Raw genomic sequence first — 12,507 nt, forward strand, 5'->3', positions numbered from 1 at the left:
TTATTTCCAAAGGATCCATCAGGTTCAGTACTGATTCAACAAGTCTTTTACAAATGAATACTGTTTTTTTTTTTAATTTTTTCCAATTCTTTATTTTTCAGTTATCAGAATTATCATTACTATTATGTTTTATGAAATAATGAAAAAAAGTACTCAAACCAGTCCATATAATTAAAGATCAGAGACACCTCTAAATTGTCTCTAGGAAAATAATGTTAACCAAGGTAACAAATGACTATTGTGTATAAAATGAAAATGTAGTGAAGGCTACAGATCAATTTACCAATTAGGCATAGAATAAAAGTATTCATAAAAAATTACTTGAACAACACCCAGGCCCATAGCCCTGTCTTTGTCAATGGAGGCCTTCTGCCATCCAGAACATCCAGGTAAGAGACCCATATGTTCCAATCCTTTGATTCTGGACTCCTCTTCAAAGGAAGCAAACCTGAGCTCTTCCCCATCAATTCTGTGCTCCATTTCCTGGTCCATACCTCCAACTACAATCTTGGTTCTGCTGTTCACTCCCAGGGCCACAGCTTTGCCTGTCTCCCAAGAGTCCTGCTATCATACAGGACAACGAGTCCTAGAAGCCTGCTACTACCAGGGACTACCAGAACAGCCAACTCCAGAGACAACCAGCTGGCTGAAGGCAAGTACAACGGCACAAACAAAAAAAGCCAGTGAAATTTGGTGCCATAAAACCCAAGCTCTCCTAACATATCCAGCACTGGATATCCTAACACACCAGAAGAACATGACAAAGATTTTAAATTTCTTTTTTTTTTTAATATTTTTATTAGGTATTTTTCTCATTTACATTTCCAATGCTATCCCAAAAGTCCCCCATACCCTCTCCCCCCACACTCCCCTCTCCACCCACTCCCACTTTTTGGCCCTGGCGTTCCCCTGTACTGGGGCATATAAAGTTTGCAAGTCCAATGGACCTCTCTTTCCAGTGACAGCCGACTAGGCCATCCTTTGATACATATACAGCTAGAGTCAAGAGCTCCAGGGTACTGGTTAGTTCATAATGTTGTTCCACCTATAAGGCTGCAGATCCCTTTAGCTCCTTTGGTACTTTCCCTAGCTCCTCATTGGGGGCCCTATAAAAGACTTTAAAGAGGAAATTAATGTATCTCTTAAAGAAATACAGGAAAATACAATCAAACAAGTGAAGGAATAAATTGTACCCACCAGTGACCATTAGTTACTGGGTTCCTGGTAGGAAAGGTGGGGATAGATGGATAGGATGGCAAGAGAAATAAGGAATCAAGACAAAGTTCCCTGATCAAAGCTCAAATTTTAGGGTACAGCTCTGAATATGTATGGGAAAACCCAAGGACCCATCCCTTTGTTTCAGCTGTGCTCTGTTGAGTGTTTCAGATGGATTGAGTTGCAAAGTAATTGCTTTAACAGCTCAGAGGGTATGCAGTTCTCAGTTCTCTTGCAGGAAGTTGTAAATGTAGCAAGGCCAGATGTCAGATTCCAGTGTTGGTGATATGTTTAGCCAGCTCAATGTTGTGGGGAGGGCACAATAAATGAATGAATAGATATGTTCAATATCTGAAAATGGAAATTAAAGCACTAAAGAAAAGAGAAACAGGGAACCTTGTAGATGGAAAATCTAGAAAGAGAGCAGGAACTACAAACACAAGGATCTCCTACAGAACACAAGAGATGGAAGAGAGAATCACAGGTGTGGAAGATACAATAAAAAAGTGACATATCAGTCAAAGAAAATGCCAAATCTAAACAGCTTCTAACATAAAACAACCAGGAAATTTGGGACACTATGAAATAATCAAGCCTAAGAATAATAGGAATAGAAGCAGAAGATTCCCTGCTCAAAAGCCCAGAAAAAGTCTTCAATAAAATCATAGAAGAAAACTCCCTTTACCTAAAAACAGGTGGCTATAAAGGTAGAAGAAGCTGACACAGCACCAAATAGTTTGGACCAGAAATGAAAATCCTCATGCCTCAAAATAATCAACGCACTAAATGTATAGAACAAAAATGGATATTAAAAGCTACAAGAAAAAAAAAAGGTCAATTAACATATAAAGGCCGATCAATAAGAACTATACCTAACTCCTGAAGAGACTCTAGAAGTGAAAAAGTTCTGGACCAATATCTTGTAGTCCCTAAGAGACCACAAATGTCAGCCTAGATTATTTTACCTAGCAAAAATTTCAATCACCATAGGTGAAGAAACCAAGATACTCCATAAAAACAATAAATTGAGAACATATCTTTCCACTATTCCAGCCTCATAGAGGATAATAAAATGAAAAATTTAACACAAGGAAGATAACTATATCCAATGATACAAAAATTCATCATGGCAGAATAAAACCAAGTGAAACACACACACACACACACACACACACAACCAATATCAAAACAACAGGAACTAAGAATCATTGGACATTAATATCTCAACATCAGTGGATGCAATGTTTCTATTAAAAGCACAGGCTTTGAGAGTGGATGTGTAAATGGATCCATCATTCTGCTGCATGCAAGAAACACACCACCACAACAAAGAGAGACACTATCTCAGTGTTAAGATCTGGAAAAAGATTTTCCAAGAAAACAGACCCAAGAAACAAGCTAGAGTTGCCTTTCTTTTTTTTTTCTTTCTATTTTTAAAATATATTTCATATATGTGAATACACTGTCACTCTTTTCAGACACACCAGAAAAGGGCACTGAATCCCATTAGAGATCATTGTGTGCCCACCATATGGCTGCTGAGAGTTGAACTCAGAACCTCTGGAAGAGTAGTCAGTGCTATTAACCACTGAGCCATCTCTCCAGCCCTTAGAGTAGTCATTCTTATATCTAATAAAGTAGACTTATAAACAAATGAAATCAAAAGAGAGGGGGGAATTACTTTATAATTATGAAAGGAAAAATCAACCAAGATAACCTTTCAATTTTCAACATCTATGCCCTTCAAATGTGATGGCTCATATTTTAACAAACAAAATATCACTAAACCATAAATCACCCATAGAAATGCACACATTAATAGTGACTTCAACACCCCACTTACACCAAGGAACAGGTCATCAACACAGAAACTAAACAGAATATAATGAAAATAAAAGATGCTATGAACCAAATGGGCCTAACAGATATCTAAAGAACCATTCACTCAAACACAATAGAATATATGGTCTTCTCAGCATGTCAGAGAACCTTCCTTATCTAGAGAGCAATCCTCAACAGACACAAGAAAATTGAAGTAAACCAGTGTAACTTATCATCATGGATTAACACTGGACTTCAACAACAACAGAAACAACAAAAGACTATAATCTCATGGAAACTAACAAGCTCTATACTTAAGGACCACCAGTCAAAGAAGAAAAAAAGAAATCAAAGACTTTCTTGGAGTCAATGAAAATGAAGACACAGCATACTTAAACTTATGGGACACCATGACAGCAATACTAAGAGGAAAGTTCGTAACACTAAGTTACTTCATAAATGGGTGAACACAGGAACTTAGAAGATTAGACTTTGTGATAAACTTGCTCTGCAACATACTCCAGTTGAAACAAAGGATGGGTTCTGTGGGCTTTCCCTATATAAACACAGTGCTGATTATTAAACTGTGAGTCTTGATCAGAAATAAAGAAAGGAAGAAATGGGAAAAATCTCATACTAGCAACTTAACAGCATACCTGAAAGCTCTAGAACAAAAAGGATAAAGAACACCCTAGAGGAGTTGATGGCAGGAAATAATAAAACTCAGGGCTAAAACCAAGCAATTAAAAACAAAGAGAATGTAAAGAATCAACCAAATGAAGAGTTGATTATTTGACAAATTCAACAATAATCAATTTTGAAAAAATGTTAATTGAATTGATTTGATTCAAGAGATATTTTTAAACTTACAAATCTCTCAGTAAAAGTATAGAGTTTTGCGAGATGTATGAGCTGTTAATCACACTGCATGTTTTCCCAGAGGACTCAGATACAGTTCACAGCACCCATGTAGAGGCTCACAACTATCCTGAACTCCAGTTTTTAGGGTCTTTAACATCTTCCTCTAGTGTCTGTGACCACCAATAATAAAATATGACTTATTTTTACAAATATTAATCTTTTGATTAATATATCTGGGTAATGGCCGGGGTCATAAATAATCCCAGGAGTGATAGATGGCAAACCTTATTGTGACGGTAGACATTATTGCCTGCCACATGGCAGGCAAAACATTTATAAATATTCATAATAAAGTAAATAAATATGTTAAGTTTATTAAAAAGTAAATTTGCTAATACTTTTTAGATAATAGTGAATGATGTAGGAACTCCATTTTTAGACAAAACCAATAGAAGACACATATATACACACATACATGTACAAACACAGATACACACAGATACACACACAATGAAAATTATGATTTCATAATTTTCAAAATCCTAGCATGCAGTGACATGGTTGGCACCAGGGTCTACTCCTATGTAAGGACATAATGGCAGTTGGTACCTGCTTGGAAATAGCGATGGTTTTCTTCAAAGGTATGGCTGCTAATATGTCTACCAAACATCGGTGGGTGATCTTACATCTGAGAGTGTGTGGGCAGTATATACTAGACATGAAAGAGATGTCAGGGTGGGCAGGTGGCAAAATTGAATTAGTATGGAAAGACTGGGGAAAGACTGGGAGAAATTGGAGAAGCAGAAAGAAAACAATATAATATTTTTTAATGAAATTGTCAAAGGACAATTGTACATTAAAAATAAAATAATGGAAGTGAATAAGTAAAAATATTGGAAACTGGCAATGAAACAAAAATATAATAAATGCAGCAACAAAACAATTTAGATGTAGCAGACTAGAGACAGGAAAGTTCCAGCAAAAATAGACTTGCCAGTGGGAAAGACAAAGAGATAGAAAGAAAGGGATAACTAAAATTGATGGAGAAACTTAACATACCTACTCTTTTATACATTTTTAAGTGATTAAGGCAACATCATCTTATTCAGATTCCATTTTCTCTTTATTTAGACTTTTCTTTGCCCTCTATCCTCTCAATAAGATGTGCCATATATCACACTTGGGATTGTTCATGACCCCAGCCATTATAAAGACACATTATGAATCAAAAGATTAATATTTGTACAAATTTAATATTAAATAAAATAATTGATAAAGGTATAAATCAAAATTGATTGTAATGTTGTGTCTATGGCTACTCTACTGTAGAAACAGATGCTTCAACATTAGTCTAACCACCCTAAGATTGATATAGTTGTGACTTATATAATCTTTTACCCTAAGAAACACTGTATCCCTCTGCTTCAGCACCAGTGTTTTTGAGATCCTAGTCTACTTTTTGTCACTCGTCAAAAACAAAAGACTATTATATTCATAATTCATAATAATTTATGTTCTATAAATTTCTCATATAGATTTCAGTTAAAACCTAGTATTTGAAGGAGACAGCCCTCAAAGCTGGATAATATTGCTCCATCTTTAATGAACAAAATCCCGATGTAAGGAGTGTGACATATCTTCAGAGGTTGTTGCTCAGGCAGGCCCTACAGGCTTCCAAAACAAAGACAACTCCAGGCATGCTTCTGGATGACCCACAAGATATATGTAAGAGCTCATTTTTGAGCTTTGCTTATCCAGCTATCCTCTGTGGCTGTTTGCTGTAGCTATGGTCATCCCTCATCACAATTATGTTGATCCCTTGGGCTGTGTGTCTTTTAAGCTGTTTTCAGACAAAGTTCTAAAGGCAACCCCAAACTTCCAGGTTCTAAGCAGTGGATAGAAAGGATTTGCACATAATGTTTCCTCCTTTCACAGAACAGAATTCATGTTCTAGGTTGGCAGTTTCATATGCCAAACTAGCACTGCCTCCAGGGGAGAAATTTGAGGATACGTAATCAATCCATTCTGAAGTATACAGGCCCTAGAATCCTGTCCATAGAAAATATTGATACAAATGCTTCTATTTCTCCTTGACTGCTAAGTTTGAGCTGCTTGATGTCAACATGGGATCTTTAGGAAGGGGAAATAGGGCATTAGCATTGTGGAAGCTATGGGGATTTCTGGGTCCAAAAAGGCAAAACTTGCTAGATCTCTATTGTGTATAATTTTAATTCCTTTTGACTTGTGGGTATAACACCCACCAGATCATTCCTTAAGTAGTTAAGGGGAACTCCTGCACACCATATGCTAACTGCTCCTGAAATTCAAGTGGGATTACATTGTTAAGTTTAAGATAACTAATCAAAACTAAAAAGATTGGGATTGGAGAGAGATGTCAGTGGTAAGATCACTGTTTATGCTTCCAGAGGAAGCATGTTCAACACCCAGTAACTACTACAATGCAGAAAACACCTGGGTCTCACTCCAGTGTTAGGTTTTCTGACTCCCTCACACACATATGCATACAGGCAAATGAACATAAAGTAACACTAAATTTCAAATGAGAAGTAAAAAGACAACAATTTTAAAATCATATTGTTAACTACCTTGGTAAGAAGATATAGAGACATCACTCTGGATCTTAGATCCTTACTTCTTGCTTACTGGTCTTTACAGTGCTCGAAGCTGCTGTGCAGTTTCTTGTGTAAGAAAACTTAACTGTCCTCTTACCTATCTGTGAGCAATGTAAATACAATGTCAACCAGCTATGTAAGATTTTTTTTTAATACTTTTTATTAGGTATTTTCCTCATTTACATTTCCAATGCTATCCCAAAAGTCCCCCATACCCTCCCACCTACTCCCCTACCCACCCACTCCCACTTTTTGGCTATGGCATTTCCCTGTCCTGGGGCATATAAAGTTTGCAAGTCCAATGGTCCTCTCTTTCCAGTGATGGCCGACTAGGCCATCTTTTGATACATATGCAGCTAGAGTCAAGAGCTCTGGGGTACTGGTTAGTTCATCATGTTGTTCCCCCTATAGGGTTGCAGATCCCTTTAACTCCTTGGGTACTTTCTCTAGCTCCTCCATTGGGGGCCCTATGATCCATCCAATAGCTGACTGTGAGCATCCACTTCTATTTTTGCTAGGCCCTAGCATAGTCTCACAAGAGACAGCTATATCTGGTTCCTTTCAGCAAAATCTTGCTAGTATATGCAATGGTTTCAGCGTTTGGAAGCTGATTATGGGATGGAACCCAGGATATGGCAGGCTCTAGATTGTCCTTCCTTTTACACAGCTCCAAACTTTGTCTCTGTAACTCCTTCCATGGGTGTTTTGTTCCCCATTCTAAGAAGGGGCAAGGTGTCCACACTTTGGTCTTCGTTCTTCTTGAGTTTCATGCATTTAGCAAATTGTATCTTATATCTTGGGTATCCTAAGTTTCTGGGCTAATATCCAATTATCAGTGAGTACATATTGTGTGAGTTCCTTTGTGATTGGGTTACCTCACTCAGGATGATACCCTCCAGGTCCATCCATTTGCCTAGGAATTTCATAAATTCATTCTTTTTAATAGCTGAATAGTACTCCATTGTGTAAATGTACCACATTTTCTGTATCCATTCCTCTGTTAAGGGGCATCTGGGTTCTTTCCAGCTTCTGGCTATTATAAATAAGGTTGCTATGAACATAGTGGAGCATGTGTCCTTCTTACCGGTTGGGACATCTGGATATATGCCCAGGAGAGGTATTGCAGGATCCTCCATAGGACTATATCCAGTTTTCTGAGGAACCGCCAGACTGATTTCCAGAGTGGTTGTACAAGCTTGCAATCCCACAAACAATGGAGGAGTGTTCCTCTTTCTCCACATCTTCTCCAGCATCTGCTGTCACCTGAATTTTTCATCTTAGCCATTCTGATTGGTGTGAGGTGGAATCTCAGGGTTGTTTTGATTTGCATTTCCCTAATGATTAAGGATGTTGAACATTTTTTCAGGTGCTTCTCAGCCATTCGGTATTCCTCAGGTGAGAATTCTCTGTTTAGCTCTGAGCCTCATTTTTTAATGGTGTTTTTTGGTTTTCTGGAGTCCACCTTCTTGAGTTCTTTATATATATATATTGTATATTAGTCCCCGATCTGATTTAGTGTAGGTAAAGATCCTTTCACAATCTGTTGGTGGTCTTTTTGTCTTATTGACAGTGTCTTTTGCCTTACAGAAGCTTTGCAGTTTCATGAGGTCTCATTTGTCAATCCTTGATCTTACAGCACAAGCCATTGCTGTTCTATTCAGGAAGTTTTTCCCCTATATCCATATCTTCGATGGTTTTCCCTACTTTCTCCTCAATAAGTTTCAGTGTCTCTGGTTTTATGTGGAGTTCCTTAATCCACTTAGATTTGTCCTTAGTAAAAGGAGATAGGAATGGATGAATTCGCATTCTTCTACATGATAACTGCCAGTTGTGCCAGCACCATTTGTTGAAGATGCTGTCTTTTTTCCACTGGATGGGTTTTGCTCCCTTGTCAAAGATCAAGTGACCATAGGTGTGTGGGTTCATTTCTGGGTCTTCAATTCTATTCCATTGGTCTACTTGTCTGTCACTATACCAGTACCATGCAGTGTTTATCACAATTGCTCTGTAGTACAGCTTTAGGTCAGGCATGGTGATTCCACCAGAGGTTCTTTTATCCTTGAGAAGAGATTTTGCTGTTCTAGGTTTTTTGTTATTCCACATGAATTTGCAGATTGCCCTTTCTAATTCGTTGAAGAATTGAGTTGGAATTTTGATGGGGATTGCATTGAATCTGTAGATTGCGTTTGGCAAGATAGCCATTTTTACAATGTTGATCCTGCCAATCCATGAGCATGGGAGATCTTTCCATCTTCTGAGATCTTCTATAATTTCTTTCTTCAGAGACTTGAAGTTCTTATCATACAGATCTTTCACTTCCTTAGTTAGAGTCATGCCAAGGTATTTTATATTATTTGTGACTATTGAGAAGGGTGTTGTTTCCCTAATTTCTTTCTCAGCCTGTTTATTCTTTGTGTAGAGAAAGGCCATTGACTTGTTTGAGTTAATTTTATATCCAGCTACTTCACCGAAGCTGTTTATCAGGTTTAGGAGTTCTCTAGTGGAATTTTTAGGGTCACTTATATATGCTAACATATCATCTGCAAAAAGTGATATTTTGACTTCATCTTTTCCAATTTGTATCCCTTTGATCTTTTGTTGTCGAATTGCTCTGGCTAGGACTTCAAGTACTATGTTGAATAAGTAGGGAAAAAGTGAGCAACCTTGTCTAGTCCCTGATTTTAGTGGGATTGCTTCCAGCTTCTCACCATTTACTTTGATGTTGGCTACTGGTTTGCTGTAGATTGCTTTTATCATGTTTAGGTATTTGCCTTGAATTCCTGATCTTTCTAAGACTTTTATCATAAATGGTTGTTGGATTTTGTCAAATGCTTTTTCTGCATCTAATGAGATGATCATGTGGTTTTTGTCTTTGAGTTTGTTTATATACTGGATTACATTGATGGATTTCCATATTGAACCATCCCTGCATCCCTGGGATGAAACCTACTTGGTCAGGATGGATGATTGTTTTTATATGTTCTTGGATTCGGTTAGCAAGAACTTTATTGCGGATTTTTGCATTGATATTCATAAGGGAAATTGGTCTGAAGTTCTCTATATTTGTTGTGTCTTTTTGTGGTTTAGGTATTAGAGTAATGGTGGCTTCATAGAATGAGTTGGGTAGAGTACCTTCTACTTCTATTTTGTGGAATAGTTTGTGAAGAACTGGGACTAGATCTTCTTTGAAAGTCTGATAGAACTCTGCACTAAACCCATCTGGTCCTGGGCTTTTTTTTGGTTGGTAGAATATTAAGACTGCTTCTATTTCTTTAGGGGATATAGGACTGTTTAGATCATTAAACTGGTCTTGATTTTACTTTGGTACCTGCTATCTGAATAGAAACTTGTCCATTTCATCCAGGTTCTCCAGTAAGATATTTTAATATACCAGGGTAACCAAACAATCTCAGATTGATATGGAGGCACAACAACTTTAGGAAAAAAAATCTTATCCTGTGAAGATGATTAAAAATTCATGGCCATAGGTCCTAGGTAGGAATATAAAGTAGTATTGTTTATGTAAAGTGTCACGTGCTGAATTTCATCACAAACTTTGTACTTATAGTCAGTGCTATACTAACTTAATCATAAAAGCTTCTCTTTGTGCTAAATGGTAGTGGATGCTTAGCTTAGGGTACTAAGGAAATGAGTGTTACTCTTAAGTATTTGGCTCTAAGCAGGACATCATTTCAACCATCTTTTCTACGGCTCAGAGATCATGAATGTCTCAATGTAGCCATATCAATAAAAATTTCTATTCCAGCCTGGGTGAAGACTCATGAGAGCACCATGTCTGCATCTCTCCATAGAAAATGCCTAAAACATCAGAGGTTAGAGTCTTTTCAGAGCAGCTCCACTTGTTGGGAAGTCTCATCGTCCAATGATTCTTTACTTATTCCTCAGTCTTATTGAGGGGTATTTTAAATCCTGTACAATTAAAATTTCCTGGCCCAGTCACCGGTGCCATCCCTGCCTGCACTAAATGCTTATGCCCACCCAGAGCAATTGATTCTAAGGCCTGACTCCACCAATGGCCTTCGCAAATCTGCACAGTGTACTGATCAGTGACAGCCTGAACTCCTGCTGCCAGAAGATCATGCAAGTTGGAGGGCTGCAGGTGGTGGAGAAGCCAAACTTGAGCAAAGAAGGAGCTGATAGCAGAACTCCAGAACTGTGAAGGCCTTATCATCCAGTCAGCTACCAAGGTCACTGCTGATGTCATCAACGCAGCAGAGAAGCTCCAGGTGATAGGCAGGGCTGGTACAGGCATGGACAATGTGGATCTGGAGGCTGCCACAAGGAAGGGTATCTTAGTCATGAACACCCCCACGGAAACAGCATCAATGCTGCTGAGCTCATCTGTGGAATGATCATGTGCTGGCCAGGCAGATCCCCCAGGTGACTGTTTCGATGAAAGAAGGCAAATGGGACCAGAAGTTCATGGGGACAGAACTGAACGGGAAGACACTGGGAATTATTGGCCTAGGCAGAATCGGAAGACAGGTGGCCACCCGAATACAATTGTTTGGAATGAAAACTGTAGGCTATGACCCCATCATTTCTCCTGAAGTCACAGCCTCCTTTTGTGTTCAGCAGTTGCCGCAGGAGGAGATCTGGCATCTCTGTGACTTCATAACTGTCCATACCCCAATCTTGCCCTCCACCACAGGTTTGCTGAGTAACAGCACCTTTGCTCAGTGCAAGAAAGGTGTGTGAGTGGTGAACTGTGCTCAAGGAGGCATTGTGAATGAAGGTGCCCTGTTCCTGTTGCGTGCCCTGCAGTCTGGTCAGTGTGCTGGGGCTACACTGGATGTGTTTACAGAAGAGCCACCACGGGACCTGGACTTAGTGGACCATGAGAACGTCATCAGCTGTCCCCTCCTGGGTGCCAACACCAAGGAAGCCCAGAGCCACTGTGCAGAGGAAATCATAGTCCAGTTTGTGGAAATGGTGAAGGGGAAATCTAACAGGGGTCGTAAATGCCCAGGCCCTTACCAGTGTCTTCTCTCCACACACCAAGCCTTGCATTGGTCTGGCAGAAGCATTGGGCATTCTTATGCACTCCTGGGCTGGCTCCCCTAAATGAACCATCCAGGTGGTTACACAAGGTACATCTCTGAAGAATGCTGGGACCTGCCTGAGCCCTGCAGTCATTGTCGGCCTTCTGAGAGAAGCATCCAAGCAGGCAGTTGTGAACTTGGTGAACGCTAAGCTACTGGTGAAAGAGGCTGGCCTCAATATCACCACCTCCCACAACCCTGCGGTCCCAGGGGAGCAGGGCAGCAGGGAATGCCTCCTGACTGTGGCCCTAGCAGGTGTCCCCTACCAAGCTGTGGGCTTGTTCAGGGCACCACACCAATGCTGCAGGTGCTCAACAGAGCTGTCTTCAGACCAGAGCTGCCCCTACGCAGGGGCTAATATCTGCTTATGTTCCGGGCTCAGCCCTCCAACCCTGTGATGCTACCTACTATGATCGGTCTCCTGGCAGAGGCGGGTGTACAGCTGCTGTCCTACAAAACCTCCAAGGTGTCTGACGGAGAGCTCTGGCATGTCATGGGCCTCTCCTCCCTGCTGCCCAGCCTGGAAGCATGGAAGCAGCTTGTATCTGAGGCTTTAAAGTTCTGCTTCTGACCCTGGGGCTCAGCACTCTCAGCCCCACAGGCTCTTCTGAAGAAACCCGCTCACTGTGACCTATAGGAAGAGGGGATCACAGAACCAGGGCATCTGCCTGAACTAATAGCTAGTAAAGAATCTTAACTCCAAGACATAGATAGATAGATAGATAAATAAATAAATAAATAAATAAATAAATAAATAAATAAATAAATGAATATGTCCCGAACAATTGGTATGTATTTACTCTTTGACTCTTACAAGCCTCCTTCTTTCCTGGATAAGAGGATGTTTAAAATGGGAACAGGGGAAGAGCACTTATTGCTCTTATTGATAATCTGATCTTAGTTCCCAGCACCCA

General features: G+C 39.6%; 1 pseudogene; it reads left to right on the forward strand.

Annotated features, from left to right (window-relative positions):
- Nucleotides 1-10,563: 10,563 nt before the first annotated feature.
- Nucleotides 10,564-12,164, forward strand: LOC110290410 (D-3-phosphoglycerate dehydrogenase pseudogene; annotated as a pseudogene).
- The last annotated feature ends 343 nt before the right edge of the window (nucleotides 12,165-12,507 follow it).

The sequence above is a fragment of the Mus caroli genome, unplaced genomic scaffold (assembly GCF_978045245.1).
Source record: "Mus caroli unplaced genomic scaffold, Mus_caroli_1 scaffold_2, whole genome shotgun sequence".
Taxonomy (NCBI): domain Eukaryota; kingdom Metazoa; phylum Chordata; class Mammalia; order Rodentia; family Muridae; genus Mus; species Mus caroli.